We start from the raw sequence: 19,606 nt of genomic DNA, 5'->3' as shown, positions 1-19,606 counted from the left end.
CCATCATGACGACCCCCCCCCCATCCATCGCCAGATCTCTAGTATCAGCCATTGAAACAGATAATGGTTCCAAAGAGCCTCCACTTACGGGCTCACCATAGCCCGTGCTACTGGAACTTATTGTTCTGAGTGGCTGAATCTAAAACAACAACGACCGACCCAGAGACCCTCTGCCTAAAATTATTTGAACACCATATTGAAATTCCTAGCGTATAGCGCCAGGAGAGTGTAAATTAATATTTATATGCATTATAGGCCTTTCTAAAGTAAATTATATATCTGAACATCATATATTGTCTAACAAACGAATTATTTGGGTTAATATTTTAATTATGCCAAATACAAGTCTCATCGCACACAAGATTCGTCAGCGGATTTTTTTTTTTTTTTATTTGTATAAAGAGTTCTTAAATTCTTGTAAAGCCACTAGCATGCATAGCGTTTCGGGCAAATCTTTAATCCTAATATTTTCCCCGGAATACGACCCGCCAAATTATTTAACAACCTGTTCTCTGCTGGGTGAACAGTTAAGGATTGTCGCCCGGCCAATCCTTCCCGGCCAGCAGGTCAAAGCACTGGCGTCTCAGAGACTTCGTGTCAGCAAGGCGGACAGCCCGCCTGCTGTCATAACTCCCACTGTATTTCTCATTTCTAAACTTCCCTTCATCTATGCCTCTCTATCCTCTTAACTCCAAAAAAAGGGTTTCTGGCAGGTTTATTCAGGTAAAATGTTTATCTTTGGCAGGTGGAGTCCGGATTTCTTGGCGTTCACAGTTTCGGTCAATCTGTTTACATTTGTTTTCAATTCGGCTGTAGTGTCCTTCGTTACCCTTTGGAATTAAGTTTGCTCAGAGAGTATGAGGTTCATTTTCGCCAGAAAATGAACCTCATTTGTTTCTCCCTGTGAAGAATATTCAGCCTGGCCAGGGCCGCCAACAGCCCTTGGGCCCGCCCCGGCAGCACTCAGTCTTTAATTTGGCACCTTTGTGGCACCTTGGTATAAGCCTAACATGTATATATACACTGGCTGCCTGTCCCCCTACACAATGATTTATTATCATCTATTATTTTATCATTTAATTTAAATATTAAATAAAATAATTTATTTAATTATTATAGTATGCACTTAATAATTTAATAATAAGTAGTAAGTACATAAAAAAGATTAAAAAGTACAGTTTAGTCATAAGAGATTCCTAGATTGGAATTCACTACCAAATTTCAATATATCCAAGTATTTTTAGTGTGAAATGCTGTTATTATATGTATAAATTGTTGTTTTAATAATATTACGCTTAACCACTTGGGCTGGACGGTAGAGCGACGGTCTCGTTTCCTACAGGTCCGCGTTCAATCCCCGACTGCCCAAGAGGTTGGGCACCATTTCTTTTCCCCGTTCCATCCCAAATCCGTATCCTGATCCCTTATGAGTGCTATATAGCCGTAATGGCTTGGCGCTTTCACTTGATAGTTCCCCCACCCAAATAATAATATTACGAGAGCAGTATTTACGGGCTATTCATGCCCGTGCCACCTCTAGGGGGGCTTAATCTTCATCAATCGAGAGCAGTACGTCCTAACCAGACGTAATATGATGATATCCTGAACAGTTGATAAATAAAAGTAATTGCAGAACTCCAGTTATCTAATGCTTATCATAAATGGTATAAAACCTTATCATAATAAGCCAAGGGATTTGTAGATCAGTGTTTAAAAGGGAATTCGGAAGTAATAATAACACAGCTGATGCCATCTGTCGGCAGACGAGAACACTATCAACTGGCTGGTCAACAGTGGCCATAAGATACAGCTTACGCCATCTGTTGACATCAAATTACACCTATAACAAATTACCCCACAAAATACAACTAACGCCATCTAGTTTTTTTCCAACGCACTATAAATAGCCAAACAGCAACCCATAAGGCGGGTTGTTGTGCTCGGGTAGGAGGTTCCAAGCTCCGCCCACAGATGGTATGGAGTGCATAATAAATGGCATATCATTGGTAGATGTTCTTTGTTGACATTCACACAACAGCCAATCACAGGAAGGGATCAGCTATAGGCTCCAGCCACGTAATAAATCATCTTTATTCAGCACACCGTTCTTGCTTATGACATTCTGCTTGAACTTTAATCTACTTTAAAAGTGAAATGTTAAGTATTTAAAAGTATTAATATAGTGATAATTAAATACTGCAGGATGTAACGAGTGTTACAGAAACATGGGCTGGCTACTAACTTGTGACGTCATCAGAGGGTGTTGCCGCACACAAATAATATCGGCGATACAATATGCCTCCGTCCTCTTATTGGTCTACATTATTCAGTTAGAAGGAAATTTCTGTCTTATATAAAACAGAAATTGTTATTATTTTGTACAACAACACCAAGGTTATTGAGCAAAAGGACGTATTTCTTATTTTGCATTTTATTCATATAAGCGTTGGCATTCCCCGCAACAGCCAATCACAGGAAGGTATTTGTTGGAAACTCTGCCTTCAACAAAGTTGATTCCTAATGAACTCTATCAATAAATTCGTTTAATAAACGAGTATTTAGGGTCAAGCTACAGATGAACATTATAGGATAACTATGTTTTAGCTTGCAGCTTCGTTAGACAGAATTCCTGGTCTTAATACTTTGATACTCTGAGCACACACGCCCCACACTACCCTGGGCGGGTGCAGGAGCGCGCGGTAATTCTGAAAAGTGTATAATCTTTTCAACTTTGTTACCTCAATTCTCGTCCTAGGTTTTTCAATTTGGTACCATTGTGTTCGCAATAGAATTCTCTACAGGACTAAAGTCATAAAGGATAATTAAATATTGCAGGATATAACAGATGTTATATAAAAATGGCCTGGCTATCTACCTTGAGGTTACCTTGAGGTGCTTCCGGGGCTTAGCGTCCCCGCGGCCCGGTCGTCGACCAGGCCTCCTGGTTGCCGGACTGATCAACCAGGCTGTTGGACGTGGCTGCTCGCAGCCTGACGTACGAGTCACAGCCTGGTTTATCAGGTATCCTTTGGAGGTGCTTATCCAGTTCTCTCTTGAACACTGTGAGGGGTCGGCCAGTTATGCCCCTTATGTGTAGTGGAAGCGTGTTGAACAGTCTCGGACCTCTGATGTTGATAGAGTTCTCTCTCAGAGTACCAGTTGCACCTCTGTTTTTCAACGGGGGGTATTCTGCACATCCTGCCATGTCTTCTGGTCTCATGTGATGTTATTTCTGTGTGCAGGTTTGGGACCAGCCCCTCTAATATTTTCCACGTGTAAATTATTATGTACCTCTCCCGCCTGCGCTCAAGGGAGTACAGTTTTAGGCTCTTTAGTCGGTCCCAATAGTTTAGATGTTTTACTGAGTGGATTCTAGCAGTAAAGGATCTCTGCACGCTCTCCAGGTCAGTAATTTCTCCAGCTTTGAAAGGTGCTGTCATTGTGCAGCAGTACTCCACTCTAGAGAGCACAAGCGTTTTGAAAAGTATCATCATCGGTATAGCATCTCTAGCGTGAAAAGTTCTTGTTATCCAACCTGTCATTTTTCTTGCAGTTGTGACGGCTACTTTATTGTGTTCTTTAAAGGTAAGGTCTTCCGACATGAGTACACCCAGGTCCTTTACATTGCCTTTTCGTTCTATGTTATGATTTGCCTGAGTTTTGTACGTGGTTTCCGTTTTTATATTTTCATTTTTTCCATAGCTGGAACTTATCTTCGTTAAACACCATATTATTTTCTGTAGCCCATAGAAAGACCTGATCTACATCTGACTGGAGGTTCGCCGTGTCCTCTATGTTGCCTACTCTCATGAAGATCCTAGTGTCATCTGCAAAGGATGATACAGTGCTATAGGTTGTGTTCTTGTCTATGTCCGAAATGAGGATGAGAAAAAGTACTGGAGCAAGCACAGTACCCTGGGGGACTGAGCTCTTCACGGTTGATGGGCTGGATTTTGTTTTGTTGACTATTACACATTGGGTTCTGTTGGTCAGGAAATTGTAGATCCATCTGCCTATTTTTCCGGTAATTCCTTTTGAACGCATTTTATGTGCAATAACACCATGGTCACATTTATCAAAAGCTTTTGCGAAATCTGTGTAAATTACATCCGCGTTATGTTTGTCTTCCATAGCATCTAATGCCATATCATAGTGGTCCAGCAACTGCGACAGGCAAGAGCGCCCTGTTCTGAAACCATGTTGTCCGGGGTTATGGAGTTGCTGTGATTCCATGTATTTTGTGATTTTACTTCTTAGCACTCTCTCAAAAATTTTTATGATGTGCGATGTTAGCGCTATCGGTCTGTAATTTTTTGCCTCTGCCTTATTTCCTCCTTTATGAAGTGGTGCTATCTCTGCTGTTTTTAGTATATCAGGAATAACGCCAGTATCTAGGCTTTGTCTCCACAGAATGTGGAGGGCCTGCGATAGTGGTTTTTTACAGTTCTTGATGAATATGGAGTTCCAAGAATCCGGGCCTGGTGCAGAGTGCATAGGCATACTGTTTATGGCTTCTTCAAAATCCAGTGGGGATAGGGTGACGTCTGATATATGATTTGATGTTGGTATCGTATCCATGAAAAATTCATTTGGGTTATCAATCTTTAGTGTGTTTAATGGCTCGCTGAAAACAGAGTCGTACTGCTTCCTCAGTAGCTCACTCATTTCTTTGTTGTCATCGGTGAAAGTTCCATCTCCCTTTCGCAGGGGCCCGATACTAGATGTGGTTTTTGATCTTGATTTTGCATAGGAGAAAAAATATTTCGGATTTCTTTCTATTTCACTGATGGCCTTTTGCTCTCTTTGCCTCTCCTGGGTTCTGTATGATTCTTGTAGCTTCCGTTCAATTGTTTCTATTTCCCTACCTAACCTTCTTCGCCGTTCTTGAGATAGGGTGCGACTCTCAAGTTGTTCCGCGATTCGTTTTCTTCGCCTATATAGGGAACGACGTTCCCGTTCCAATCTGCATCTCTTCCTCTTTTTTCTTAGAGGTATGCGGTTTGAACATATTTCTAGTGCTACTGAGCTTATTTTTTCCAGGCACTGGTTCAGGTTTGCATTTCCTACCTGTTCTTCCCAGTGTATTTCTGTGAAGTCCTGGTTTATTCGTTCCCAGTTTATCTGTTTATTATTGAAGTTGAATTTGCTGAAATCTCCTCCACCGGGAATCTGGACTGGTTTTGAAGGTCTACTCCCCATGGTTGTCATAACTTCAATTAAGTTGTGATCTGAGTAACAGGTATTTGTAATCATTATGTTCCTGATCAATTCATCATTATTAGTGAAAATGAGGTCCAGCGTGTTCTCCTTCCTAGTTGGTTCTACTATTTGCTGGTTTAAGGCAAACCTGTCGCACATCCGTAGCAGGTCATTTGCATGTGCCTGTTCATTTAGGCTACTTCCTGGTATTCTTTCTGATATTACTGTATTAGCCAGGTGCTTCCATTTCAGGTGCCGTAGGTTGGAGTCCCCAAGCAGGATGATGTTCGGAGCTGGATTTGTGAGGTTTTCCAAGCAGTGTTCTATTTTCATTAGTTGGTCTTTAAACTGCTGAGGGTTTGCCTCCGGTGACTTATATACAAGGACAATAACTACATTTAGAATCTCTATTTTGATTATCAGCACTTCCACCATATCAATTGAGGTGTTTAGCAGCTCAGTACAGATGAGTGGTCTTTGATGTAGAGGCTGACCCCACCCTGAAGCCGGTGTTTCCTATCACACCTGAAAAGATTGTACTCTGAGATCCATATTTCACCATCATGGTAGTCCTTTGTGTGGGTTTCTGTTAGGGCTGCAAACACTGCATTTGCCTCATGAAGGAGACCATCTATAAATTGAACTTTGTTGGTTTTGCGTGTTTTTATACCCTGGATGTTGGCAAATATAAATGATGTTATCGTGTTAGTGGAAGTGCTCCCCATCAGTGGGGATTGCCTTGACACAAATAATGATACGCTGCTCTGCCCTCTTATTCGAGTAAATTATTCAGTTAGATGGAGAATTCTGTCAGGTGCAAAACAGAAATTGTAGTTCTTTTTCACAACAACCTTGTTGTTGTGCACAAAGACCTATTTCTTAGTTTAAATTTTATTCATAAAAGAGTGTTGGTATTCCCCGCAACAGCCAATCACAGGAAGGTATTTCCGGAAGCTCCGCCTCCTTATGGACTCTTTAATTTGGCACCTTTGTGGCACCTTGGTTTAAGCCTAACATGTATATATACACTGGCTGCCTGTCCCCCTACACAATGATTTATTATCACCTATTATTTTATCATTTAATTTAAATATTAAATAAAATAATTTATTTAATTATTATAGTATGTACTTAATAATTTAATAATAAGTAGTAAGTACATAAAAATGATTAAAAAGTACAGTTTAGTCAAAGGAGATTCCTAGATTGGAATTCACTACCAAATTTCAATATATCCAAGTATTTTTAGTGTGAAATGCTGTTATTATATGCATAAATTGTTGTTTTAATAATATTACGCTTAACCACATGGGCTGGACGGTAGAGCGATGGTCTCGTTTCCTACAGGTCCGCGTTCAATCCCCGACTGCCCAAGAGGTTGGGCACCATTTCTTTTCCCCGTTCCATCCCAAATCCGTATCCTGATCCCTTATGAGTGCTATATAGCCGTAATGGCTTGGCGCTTTCACTTGATAGTTCCCCCACCCAAATAATAATATTACGAGAGCAGTATTTACGGGCTATTCATGCCCGTGCCACCTCTAGGGGGGCTTAATCTTCATCAATCGAGAGCAGTACGTCCTAACCAGACGTAATATGATGATATCCTGAACAGTTGATAAATAAAAGTAATTGCAGAACTCCAGTTATCTAATGCTTATCATAAATGGTATAAAACCTTATCATAATAAGCCAAGGGATTTGTAGATCAGTGTTTAAAAGGGAATTCGGAAGTAATAATAACACAGCTGATGCCATCTGTCGGCAGACGAGAACACTATCAACTGGCTGGTCAACAGTGGCCATAAGATACAGCTTACGCCATCTGTTGACATCAAATTACACCTATAACAAATTACCCCACAAAATACAACTAACGCCATCTAGTTTTTTTCCAACGCACTATAAATAGCCAAACAGCAACCCATAAGGCGGGTTGTTGTGCTCGGGTAGGAGGTTCCAAGCTCCGCCCACAGATGGTATGGAGTGCATAATAAATGGCATATCATTGGTAGATGTTCTTTGTTGACATTCACACAACAGCCAATCACAGGAAGGGATCAGCTATAGGCTCCAGCCACGTAATAAATCATCTTTATTCAGCACACCGTTCTTGCTTATGACATTCTGCTTCAACTTTAATCTACTTTAAAAGTGAAATGTTAATTATTTAAAAGTATTAATATAGTGATAATTAAATACTGCAGGATGTAACGAGTGTTACAGAAACATGGGCTGGCTACTAACTTGTGACGTCATCAGAGGGTGTTGCCGCACACAAATAATATCGGCGATACAATATGCCTCCGTCCTCTTATTGGTCTACATTATTCAGTTAGAAGGAAATTTCTGTCTTATATAAAACAGAAATTGTTATTATTTTGTACAACAACACCAAGGTTATTGAGCAAAAGGACGTATTTCTTATTTTGCATTTTATTCATATAAGCGTTGGCAATCCCAGCAACAGCCAATCACAGGAAGGTATTTGTTGGAAACTCTGCCTTCAACAAAGTTGATTCCTAATGAACTCTATCAATAAATTCGTTTAATAAACGAGTATTTAGGGTCAAGCTACAGATGAACATTATAGGATAACTATGTTTTAGCTTGCAGCTTCGTTAGACAGAATTCCTGGTCTTAATACTTTGATACTCTGAGCACACACGCCCCACACTACCCTGGGCGGGTGCAGGAGCGCGCGGTAATTCTGAAAAGTGTATAATCTTTTCAACTTTGTTACCTCAATTCTCGTCCTAGGTTTTTCAATTTGGTATCATTGTGTTCGCAATAGAATTCTCTACAGGACTAAAGTCATAAAGGATAATTAAATATTGCAGGATATAACAGATGTTATATAAAAATGGCCTGGCTATCTACCTTGAGGTTACCTTGAGGTGCTTCCGGGGCTTAGCGTCCCCGCGGCCCGGTCGTCGACCAGGCCTCCTGGTTGCCGGACTGATCAACCAGGCTGTTGGACGTGGCTGCTCGCAGCCTGACGTACGAGTCACAGCCTGGTTTATCAGGTATCCTTTGGAGGTGCTTATCCAGTTCTCTCTTGAACACTGTGAGGGGTCGGCCAGTTATGCCCCTTATGTGTAGTGGAAGCGTGTTGAACAGTCTCGGACCTCTGATGTTGATAGAGTTCTCTCTCAGAGTACCAGTTGCACCTCTGTTTTTCAACGGGGGGTATTCTGCACATCCTGCCATGTCTTCTGGTCTCATGTGATGTTATTTCTGTGTGCAGGTTTGGGACCAGCCCCTCTAATATTTTCCACGTGTAAATTATTATGTACCTCTCCCGCCTGCGCTCAAGGGAGTACAGTTTTAGGCTCTTTAGTCGGTCCCAATAGTTTAGATGTTTTACTGAGTGGATTCTAGCAGTAAAGGATCTCTGCACGCTCTCCAGGTCAGTAATTTCTCCAGCTTTGAAAGGTGCTGTCATTGTGCAGCAGTACTTCACTCTAGAGAGCACAAGCGTTTTGAAAAGTATCATCATCGGTATAGCATCTCTAGCGTGAAAAGTTCTTGTTATCCAACCTGTCATTTTTCTTGCAGTTGTGACGGCTACTTTATTGTGTTCTTTAAAGGTAAGGTCTTCCGACATGAGTACACCCAGGTCCTTTACATTGCCTTTTCGTTCTATGTTATGATTTGCCTGAGTTTTGTACGTGGTTTCCGTTTTTATATTTTCATTTTTTCCATAGCTGGAACTTATCTTCGTTAAACACCATATTATTTTCTGTAGCCCATAGAAAGACCTGATCTACATCTGACTGGAGGTTCGCCGTGTCCTCTATGTTGCCTACTCTCATGAAGATCCTAGTGTCATCTGCAAAGGATGATACAGTGCTATAGGTTGTGTTCTTGTCTATGCCCGAAATGAGGATGAGAAAAAGTACTGGAGCAAGCACAGTACCCTGGGGGACTGAGCTCTTCACGGTTGATGGGCTGGATTTTGTTTTGTTGACTATTACACATTGGGTTCTGTTGGTCAGGAAATTGTAGATCCATCTGCCTATTTTTCCGGTAATTCCTTTTGAACGCATTTTATGTGCAATAACACCATGGTCACATTTATCAAAAGCTTTTGCGAAATCTGTGTAAATTACATCCGCGTTATGTTTGTCTTCCATAGCATCTAATGCCATATCATAGTGGTCCAGCAACTGCGACAGGCAAGAGCGCCCTGTTCTGAAACCATGTTGTCCGGGGTTATGGAGTTGCTGTGATTCCATGTATTTTGTGATTTTACTTCTTAGCACTCTCTCAAAAATTTTTATGATGTGCGATGTTAGCGCTATCGGTCTGTAATTTTTTGCCTCTGCCTTATTTCCTCCTTTATGAAGTGGTGCTATCTCTGCTGTTTTTAGTATATCAGGAATAACGCCAGTATCTAGGCTTTGTCTCCACAGAATGTGGAGGGCCTGCGATAGTGGTTTTTTACAGTTCTTGATGAATATGGAGTTCCAAGAATCCGGGCCTGGTGCAGAGTGCATAGGCATACTGTTTATGGCTTCTTCAAAATCCAGTGGGGATAGGGTGACGTCTGATATATGATTTGATGTTGGTATCGTATCCATGAAAAATTCATTTGGGTTATCAATCTTTAGTGTGTTTAATGGCTCGCTGAAAACAGAGTCGTACTGCTTCCTCAGTAGCTCACTCATTTCTTTGTTGTCATCGGTGAAAGTTCCATCTCCCTTTCGCAGGGGCCCGATACTAGATGTGGTTTTTGATCTTGATTTTGCATAGGAGAAAAAATATTTCGGATTTCTTTCTATTTCACTGATGGCCTTTTGCTCTCTTTGCCTCTCCTGGGTTCTGTATGATTCTTGTAGCTTCCGTTCAATTGTTTCTATTTCCCTACCTAACCTTCTTCGCCGTTCTTGAGATAGGGTGCGACTCTCAAGTTGTTCCGCGATTCGTTTTCTTCGCCTATATAGGGAACGACGTTCCCGTTCCAATCTGCATCTCTTCCTCTTTTTTCTTAGAGGTATGCGGTTTGAACATATTTCTAGTGCTACTGAGCTTATTTTTTCCAGGCACTGGTTCAGGTTTGCATTTCCTACCTGTTCTTCCCAGTGTATTTCTGTGAAGTCCTGGTTTATTCGTTCCCAGTTTATCTGTTTATTATTGAAGTTGAATTTGCTGAAATCTCCTCCACCGGGAATCTGGACTGGTTTTGAAGGTCTACTCCCCATGGTTGTCATAACTTCAATTAAGTTGTGATCTGAGTAACAGGTATTTGTAATCATTATGTTCCTGATCAATTCATCATTATTAGTGAAAATGAGGTCCAGCGTGTTCTCCTTCCTAGTTGGTTCTACTATTTGCTGGTTTAAGGCAAACCTGTCGCACATCCGTAGCAGGTCATTTGCATGTGCCTGTTCATTTACGCTACTTCCTGGTATTCTTTCTGATATTACTGTATTAGCCAGGTGCTTCCATTTCAGGTGCCGTAGGTTGGAGTCCCCAAGCAGGATGATGTTCGGAGCTGGATTTGTGAGGTTTTCCAAGCAGTGTTCTATTTTCATTAGTTGGTCTTTAAACTGCTGAGGGTTTGCCTCCGGTGACTTATATACAAGGACAATAACTACATTTAGAATCTCTATTTTGATTATCAGCACTTCCACCATATCAATTGAGGTGTTTAGCAGCTCAGTACAGATGAGTGGTCTTTGATGTAGAGGCTGACCCCACCCTGAAGCCGGTGTTTCCTATCACACCTGAAAAGATTGTACTCTGAGATCCATATTTCACCATCATGGTAGTCCTTTGTGTGGGTTTCTGTTAGGGCTGCAAACACTGCATTTGCCTCATGAAGGAGACCATCTATAAATTGAACTTTGTTGGTTTTGCGTGTTTTTATACCCTGGATGTTGGCAAATATAAATGATGTTATCGTGTTAGTGGAAGTGCTCCCCATCAGTGGGGATTGCCTTGACACAAATAATGATACGCTGCTCTGCCCTCTTATTCGAGTAAATTATTCAGTTAGATGGAGAATTCTGTCAGGTGCAAAACAGAAATTGTAGTTCTTTTTCACAACAACCTTGTTGTTGTGCACAAAGACCTATTTCTTAGTTTAAATTTTATTCATAAAAGAGTGTTGGTATTCCCCGCAACAGCCAATCACAGGAAGGTATTTCCGGAAGCTCCGCCTCCTTATGGACTCTTTAATTTGGCACCTTTGTGGCACCTTGGTTTAAGCCTAACATGTATATATACACTGGCTGCCTGTCCCCCTACACAATGATTTATTATCACCTATTATTTTATCATTTAATTTAAATATTAAATAAAATAATTTATTTAATTATTATAGTATGTACTTAATAATTTAATAATAAGTAGTAAGTACATAAAAATGATTAAAAAGTACAGTTTAGTCAAAGGAGATTCCTAGATTGGAATTCACTACCAAATTTCAATATATCCAAGTATTTTTAGTGTGAAATGCTGTTATTATATGCATAAATTGTTGTTTTAATAATATTACGCTTAACCACATGGGCTGGACGGTAGAGCGATGGTCTCGTTTCCTACAGGTCCGCGTTCAATCCCCGACTGCCCAAGAGGTTGGGCACCATTTCTTTTCCCCGTTCCATCCCAAATCCGTATCCTGATCCCTTATGAGTGCTATATAGCCGTAATGGCTTGGCGCTTTCACTTGATAGTTTCCCCACCTAAATAATAATATTACGAGAGCAGTATTTACGGGCTATTCATGCCCGTGCCACCTCTAGGGGGGCTTAATCTTCATCAATCGAGAGCAGTACGTCCTAACCAGACATTATATGATGATATCCTGAAAAGTTGATAAATATAAGTAATTGCGGATCTCCAGTTATCTAATGCTTATCATAAATGGTATAAAACCTTATCATAAGCCAAGGGATTTGTAGATCAGTGTTTAAAAGGGAATTCAGAAGTAATAATAACACAGTTGATGCCATCTGTCGGCAGACGAGAACACTATCAACTTTTTTTTTTTTTTTTTTCTTATTAGCAGGGATAATCCTGCGCGGGCCCTAAGCCTCTGGCTGGCCCACTAAGTGATGGCCGTTTCTGGTTTACCTGGGCGGAGGATGAGTATGTATGACCCGTATGGTCGCTTCAGTAAGAGTTTGCCATATGTGTTTAACAACTTCCTCTGCTCTGTCGAATCGAAGGTGAAATCTTAACGGGTTTGTAACTGTGCACTGTGTTAGATAATGTTCACTATCAACTGGCTGGTCAACAGTGGCCATAAGATACAGCTTACGCCATCTGTTGACATCAAATTACACCTATAACAAATTACCCTACAAAATACAACGAACGCCATCTAGTTTTTTTCCAACGCACTATAAATAGCCAAACAGCAACCCATAAGGCGGGTTGTTGTGCTCGGGTAGGAAGTTCCAAGCTCCGCCCACAGATGGTATGGGGTGCATAATAAATGGCATGTCATTGGTAGAAACTCTTTGTTGACATTCACACAACAGCCAATCACAGGAAGGGATCAGCTAAAGGCTCCAGCCACGTAATAAATCATCTTTATTCAGCACACCGTTCTTGCTTATGACATTCTGCTTCAACTTTAATCTACTTTAAAAGTGAAATGTTAAGTATTTAAAAGTATTAATATAGTGATAATTAAATACTGCAGGATGTAACGAGTGTTACAGAAACATGGGCTGGCTACTAACTTGTGACGTCATCAGAGGGTGTTGCCTCACACAAATAATATCGGCGATACAATATGCCTCCATCCTCTTATTGGTCTACATTATTCAGTTAGAAGGAAATTTCTGTCTTATATAAAACAGAAATTGTTATTATTTTGTACAACAACACCAAGGTTATTGAGCAAAAGGACGTATTTCTTATTTTGCATTTTATTCATATAAGCGTTGGCAATCCCAGCAACAGCCAATCACAGGAAGGTATTTGTTGGAAACTCTGCCTTCAACAAAGTTGATTCCTAATGAACTCTATCAATAAATTCGTTTAATAAACGAGTATTTAGGGTCAAGCTACAGATGAACATTATAGGATAACTATGTTTTAGCTTGCAGCTTCGTTAGACAGAATTCCTGGTCTTAATACTTTGATACTCTGAGCAAACACGCCCCACACTACCCTGGGCGGGTGCAGGAGCGCGCGGTAATTCTGAAAAGTGTATAATCTTTTCAACTTTGTTACCTCAATTCTCGTCCTAGGTTTTTCAATTTGGTATCATTGTGTTCGCAATAGAATTCTCTACAGGACTAAAGTCATAAAGAATAATTAAATATTGCAGGATATAACAGATGTTATATAAAAATGGTCTGACTACCTAACTTGAGACGTCATCAGTGGGGATTGCCTTGACACAAATAATGATACACTTCTCTGCCCTCTTATTCGAGTAAATTATTCAGTTAGATGGATAATTTTGTCAGGTGCAAAACAGCTCCGCCCACAGACGGGTATGGGGTGCATAATAAATGACATATCATTGGTAGAAACTCTTTGTTGACATTCGCCTCAAGCCAATCATAGGAAGGAATCAGTAAAGGTTCCTCCATCCACATAATACAATACAATACAATACAATTTTATTTAGGTAAGGTACATACATACAATAAATTTTTACAAGGATTGGTTGACTTATAGGTAGAGCTAGTACATACAATGCCTAAAGCCACTATTACGCAAAGCGTTTCGGGCATAATTTCGGACATAATAAATCATCTTAGTTCAGCACACCAACCTTGCTTAACTTTAATCTCACTTTAATCTACCCAAAAAGTGAAGTATTAATGATTAAAAAAGTGTTAATAAAGTGATAATTAAATATTGCAGGATATAACAGGTGTTATATAAACATGGCCTGGCTACCTAACTTGTGACGTCAACAGTGGGTGTTGCCTAGACATAAATAATATTGATAATATTAATAAGCCGGTTTCGGCAGAAGCATTTTATGAAGATTTAATTAAGGAGGTAGATGTATTTAATGCAACATTGAACCGGAAACCATCTAGTATAAAAAGGCATCCCCCCAGAAAAGAAAATTATACACATGACAAGATGCTTAAGGGATGGACATTAACAATGAGGAGAGCTCACAGGGATTGGAATAGGAATGGTAGGACTGAGGAAGGGAAGAATGCTTTACTGGCAGTTGCTAGGCTGTGTGGGGAGAAGAGAAAGGAAATTAGGAGCAAGTATTGGCAGGAATTTACAGAGAAAGTTGGGAGTAACAGAAACTTGAAGGAAATCTGGCAAGACGTAAATAAAATAAGGGGTAAAAAGCACAATTTTGTTGCACATCCAGACCCGCAAGGAATTGCAAATGGGCTCGTAAATAAATGGGCGGAAGCTGCCAAACTTAGTTCATTACCCGCTGTAACGAGAGAGTCATTAGATTCTTGGAAAGATCTAAGAAAGGATTTTATACTTATAGCAGGTAACAGTGGTGATGTCACTTGCACAGGTATTACCAGAGAAGAACTAATAACGGCGATTAAAGTTGGGAAATCTACCGCACCTGGGGAGGATAGAGTAACTTATGAAATACTTAATGAACTTGCCACTATGTCGCAAAGCCCACTTTTAGACCTCTTTAATATTAGTTATAAAGAGGGCAGTATTCCCAGTAAATGGAAAAAAGCTATCATCATCCCTATCCCTAAAGCCAATGGAGAGTATTGACCTGTGTCTTTAACCTCGTGTTTTTGTAAAATGATGGAGAGGATCATTTTAAATAGACTTTTATATATAATAGGTGATCAGCTGTCTAGTAATTTGTTTGGGTTCCTCAAAGGAAAAAGTACCTCTGATTGTATTATTAAATGTTTAGCTAATGAAAATGATTATTATAGAATTTTCATTGATTTACAAGGAGCTTTTGATAAAGCCAACAAAGAGGTTATTTTATATGAATTAGCTAGTCTTGGTGTTAAAGGGAAATTATTGCGCTGGATAGGGGATTATCTTTACGAAAGGAAGGCTCAGGTGTGGTATCAAGGTTGTATGTCACGTGTGAGGTCTTTTGAACTCGGCACACCTCAGGGAGGAGTGTTGAGTCCCACCCTGTTTAATGTACTAATGAATAAGATAGCATCTGAGAGATACTCAAATGGGGTAACTCCGATCATATATGCCGATGATATTTTGTTTCAGGGCAAAGATATTTCAAAGGTTCAAACAGTGTTGGACAATTTCGGAAACCTGTGTCACCATATGGGATTGGTGGTTAATGAAAACAAAACTAAGTTTGAATGTAGAAGTCGGAGCCCCATTGTTTTGAAAATAAACGATAAAAATATAGAGAGAGTTAATATATATAAATATTTAGGCATATATGTTGGATATACCCATGAGAGTTTGGAAGCTGAGATGAACAGACTGTTGGGTCAATGTCGGAAGAGATTACAACCTCTGAAGGCTTTGGCATGCTGTGGAAAGGGAGTGGGAGTCGATTGATTGATTGATAAAGATTAAGCCACCCAAAAGGTGGCACGGGCATGAATAGCCCGTAAGTGGTGGCCCTTTTGAGCCATTACCAGTATCAAGAGCTGATACTGGAGATCTGTGGAGGTGCGACTGCACCCTGCGTGACGGGAGATGTCTCCCGTGTCGAGTGGGAGTCCCTGTGCTACGAATGTTATACTTGAGTACTGTAAGATCTCTTATTGATTATGCTGCACCTGTCATTTCTTGTTTTGGTAAAGGTAGGATGGGCAAGTTGGAGAAGGTACAAAATGAAGCAATGAGAATTATCTTAGGATGCCCAAGAAATGCTATGATTGAGATAATGAGGATGGAGTTGAATCTGCAGAGTATTGGGGATAGAATTTCAGAGATAAATGTAGCCTCTGCCATTAGATTAATGAGAGGTGGGGGAGCTAATGAATTAATCCTCTCGGTTCAAAAGGTGGGAAGTAGTGAACAGTGTATGATGAAGAAGAGAGTATATATGAATAAATTATGTTATAATGTTATAAAGTATGATGTTATTACAGAGTGTATTGCTGTGCCCAAGAGAAAATTTACACCACCATTGAAAGATTGTAATGTAGATGTAGTAATTACTCCCTTGCATAAGAAAAAAAGTATGTATTTAATAGGAGAGCTGAGGGCAACATATGATTGTATAATTAGAAAACTGCCTTCGGAAAACACTCTACATGTATATTGTGATGGGTCAGTAGCTAGGGATGGGAAGGCAGGATGTGGAGTCTTGATCAGGGAGTACACTGACATCGGCACTGTAGATACTGTTATTGGACGCCGCTTAACTGACAATGTCTCTTCAACGCAGGCTGAACTCCAAGGAGTATTAGCAGGATTACAGGAAGTAGTCAAATGTGGTAAAAATGCTTGCTTCTTTATTGACAGCAGAGGAGCGTTAGAGTCTTTAAATAGCAGACGCCCAGTATATCAGAATATTGTGATAGAGTGTAGAGAGAATGTTAAGAGACTAGAAAAAACTGGGTATAAAGTAAGATTCATGTGGATCCCTTCACATGTGGGAATACTGTTGAATGAGGTAGTTGATGACATAGCGAAGAGAGCCACTGAAAAAACTCTTGTTGATGTTGTATGTCAGTTAACCTTGAAACAAATAAAAACAAGACTCAAGGTGATTCAGGAGGGTGAAGAAATGATAAAGAGAATGGCAATGGTGGACAGTAGTAACACACTTAAGAATTATTCAATAATAAATACAAATTCGTCCTTCACTTATGGTAAAGGAAAGTCTACTTGGAAGGATTCAATTTACATGAGATTACGATTAGAATATAAATATATCTGGCAATACGGTGTTCATGTCAGTGAAAAAGATAAGGAGTGTAAATTATGTAGTATGCCGTACGCCCACACCTTAGAACATTATGTATTAGAGCATTATGTATTATTATGTATTAAAAAAACCTTATTGAAAAATATAGAAATAAGGAAATAAATAGTGTACCACATCAAATTGTTTGGATGTGTGATAATGGTATAATAGACAGTATACTTAGGAGCTACAAGAATTTTGCCCCAAGAATGTAACAATTATATGCTGTACTTGCTGTATGCAATGTTAAATGGGATTCTTGTACTGTTATATGTCTATTTGTACTCACTGAATTTGTGCGCCCCTTGAGGGACTTGAAGTAGAGGGGGGTAGAAATAGCCTAAGCTACTCTATCCCTTTGAGATGTATTTATTGCTTATCTCAATAAACATACTTGAACTTGAACTTGAATAATATTGATGACACGATGCTTCGCCGTATTAAATACACTAAATGATTCAGTTAGATGGAAATTTCTGTCAGGTACAAAACAGAAATTGTTGTTTTTTTGCACAACAACAAGGTTGTTGTGCAAAAGAGCGTATTTCCTAGTTTATATTTTGTTCATAATAGAGTGTTGGCATTCCGCGCAACAGCCAATCACAGGAAGGTATTTGTGGAAGCTCCGCCACCTTATGGACGTTACTGGGAGCGTTCAGCACATTGATCTTGCTCATGACTTTCTGTTTCATCTCTTGTCCTCATGATGGCCTCCGAATGCATGATAAAGCTGATGAGTTAGCCAAAGAATCTGTCTTTAAAGGAGACGTTGAGTGTAACCTTGGATTGTCAATGAGCAATGGTACACCAAGAACGTCAACTAAATCTTGTGAATCTGAGGCAAATTGAAATCGACACCAGTAATTCTATCAATCATCATTCTATCATGCAAGAGCCACACATGAACAAATCCACAAGGGCCGTGGATTTGTTCATTTTATGCATCACGCTGTTGTGATTTCTCTGTGTAACGAGCCACACATCTATGGTTCATTCAATAAAATCAGCAGACTTCTAAATGTTACTACTGCTCGGCTTAGACTCGCTTACAAGTATCTCTGGGAATTCTCATTATCTGCTGATGTAGACGTGACCAAATGTAAACTGTGTCAACAATATTATTCGCACACCCTCCGTCACTTTGTGAGGGGAGTGCGTAGAGATTCGTGAATTCAGAGACAATTCTATAACCTGGGGAGGTACAGGCATCTGGTGATGAGGTAGAATACATCATGAGCATTAATATCCTCAATCTTCCCATCCATCCTCTTAAGGTCGGCGATTTTCTTATCAAGGACCTCATCGATGGCTTTCAACCCCAGAAGGGGGGCTCCTAGGAGTGTGCTGTCTTCAGGTTTAGTTATATGGATATTTGGCAGAAGACCCTCTATTCTCTCTATGATGCCCTGGTTGGAACATATTATTTCACACTTAGAAGGGTTCAGGGTGAGGCCTAAAATTGCACCTTGCTCCTGGATTTTTCTTATGTCTTCCAGGAGGGAGTCTTAGGAACCAGCTAGGGTACCATCATTCAAGAACCAGATGTAAAGTTCGCTGGACAGGACTTCTGTGACTTGTTTAATGACTAAGCAGAAAAGGAGAGGAGCAAGGGGGTCACCCTGTAGGACACCTTCTCGCGAGTCAATTTCATATTCGCTAAAAAGTAGCTTTAGATCCATACTGTAGCATGAATGTACAAAAGGGATATATATATATATATATATATATATATATATATATATATATATATATATATATATATATATATATATATATTATATATATATATATATATATGTATATATATATATATATATATAATATATATATATATATATAATATATATATATATATATATATATATATATATATATATATATATATATATATATATAATATATATATATATATATATATATATATATATATATATATATATATAAGTGTTTGTAGAAAGCCTATTGGTCCATATTTCTTGATGCTTCTATATTGGAGCGGAGTCTTGAGGTGGGTAGAATATAGTTGTGCAATAATTGGCTGTTGATTGCTGGTGTTGACTTCTTGATGTGTAGTGCCTCGCAAACGTCAAGCCGCCTGCTATCGCTGTATCTATCGATGATTTCAGTGTTGTTTACTAGGATTTCTCTGGCGATGGTTTGGTTATGGGAAGAGATTATATGTTCCTTAATGGAGCCCTGTTGCTTATGCATCGTTAAACGCCTAGAAAGAGATGTTGTTGTCTTGCCTATATACTGGGTTTTTTGGAGCTTACAGTCCCCAAGTGGGCATTTGAAGGCATAGACGACGTTAGTCTCTTTTAAAGCGTTCTGTTTTGTGTCTGGAGAGTTTCTCATGAGTAGGCTGGCCGTTTTTCTGGTTTTATAGTAAATCGTCAGTTGTATCCTCTGATTTTTGTCTGTAGGGATAACGTTTCTATTAACAATATCTTTCAGGACCCTTTCCTCCGTTTTATGAGCTGTGGAAAAGAAGTTCCTGTAAAATAGTCTAATAGGGGGTATAGGTGTTGTGTTAGTTGTCTCTTCAGAGGTTGCATGGCTTTTCACTTTCCTTCTTATGATGTCTTCGAT

This window comes from Procambarus clarkii, chromosome 69 (assembly GCF_040958095.1).
Source record: "Procambarus clarkii isolate CNS0578487 chromosome 69, FALCON_Pclarkii_2.0, whole genome shotgun sequence".
Lineage (NCBI taxonomy): Eukaryota > Metazoa > Arthropoda > Malacostraca > Decapoda > Cambaridae > Procambarus > Procambarus clarkii.
The sequence above is the reverse complement of the archived record's forward strand: the minus strand, read 5'-3'. Positions refer to the sequence as shown.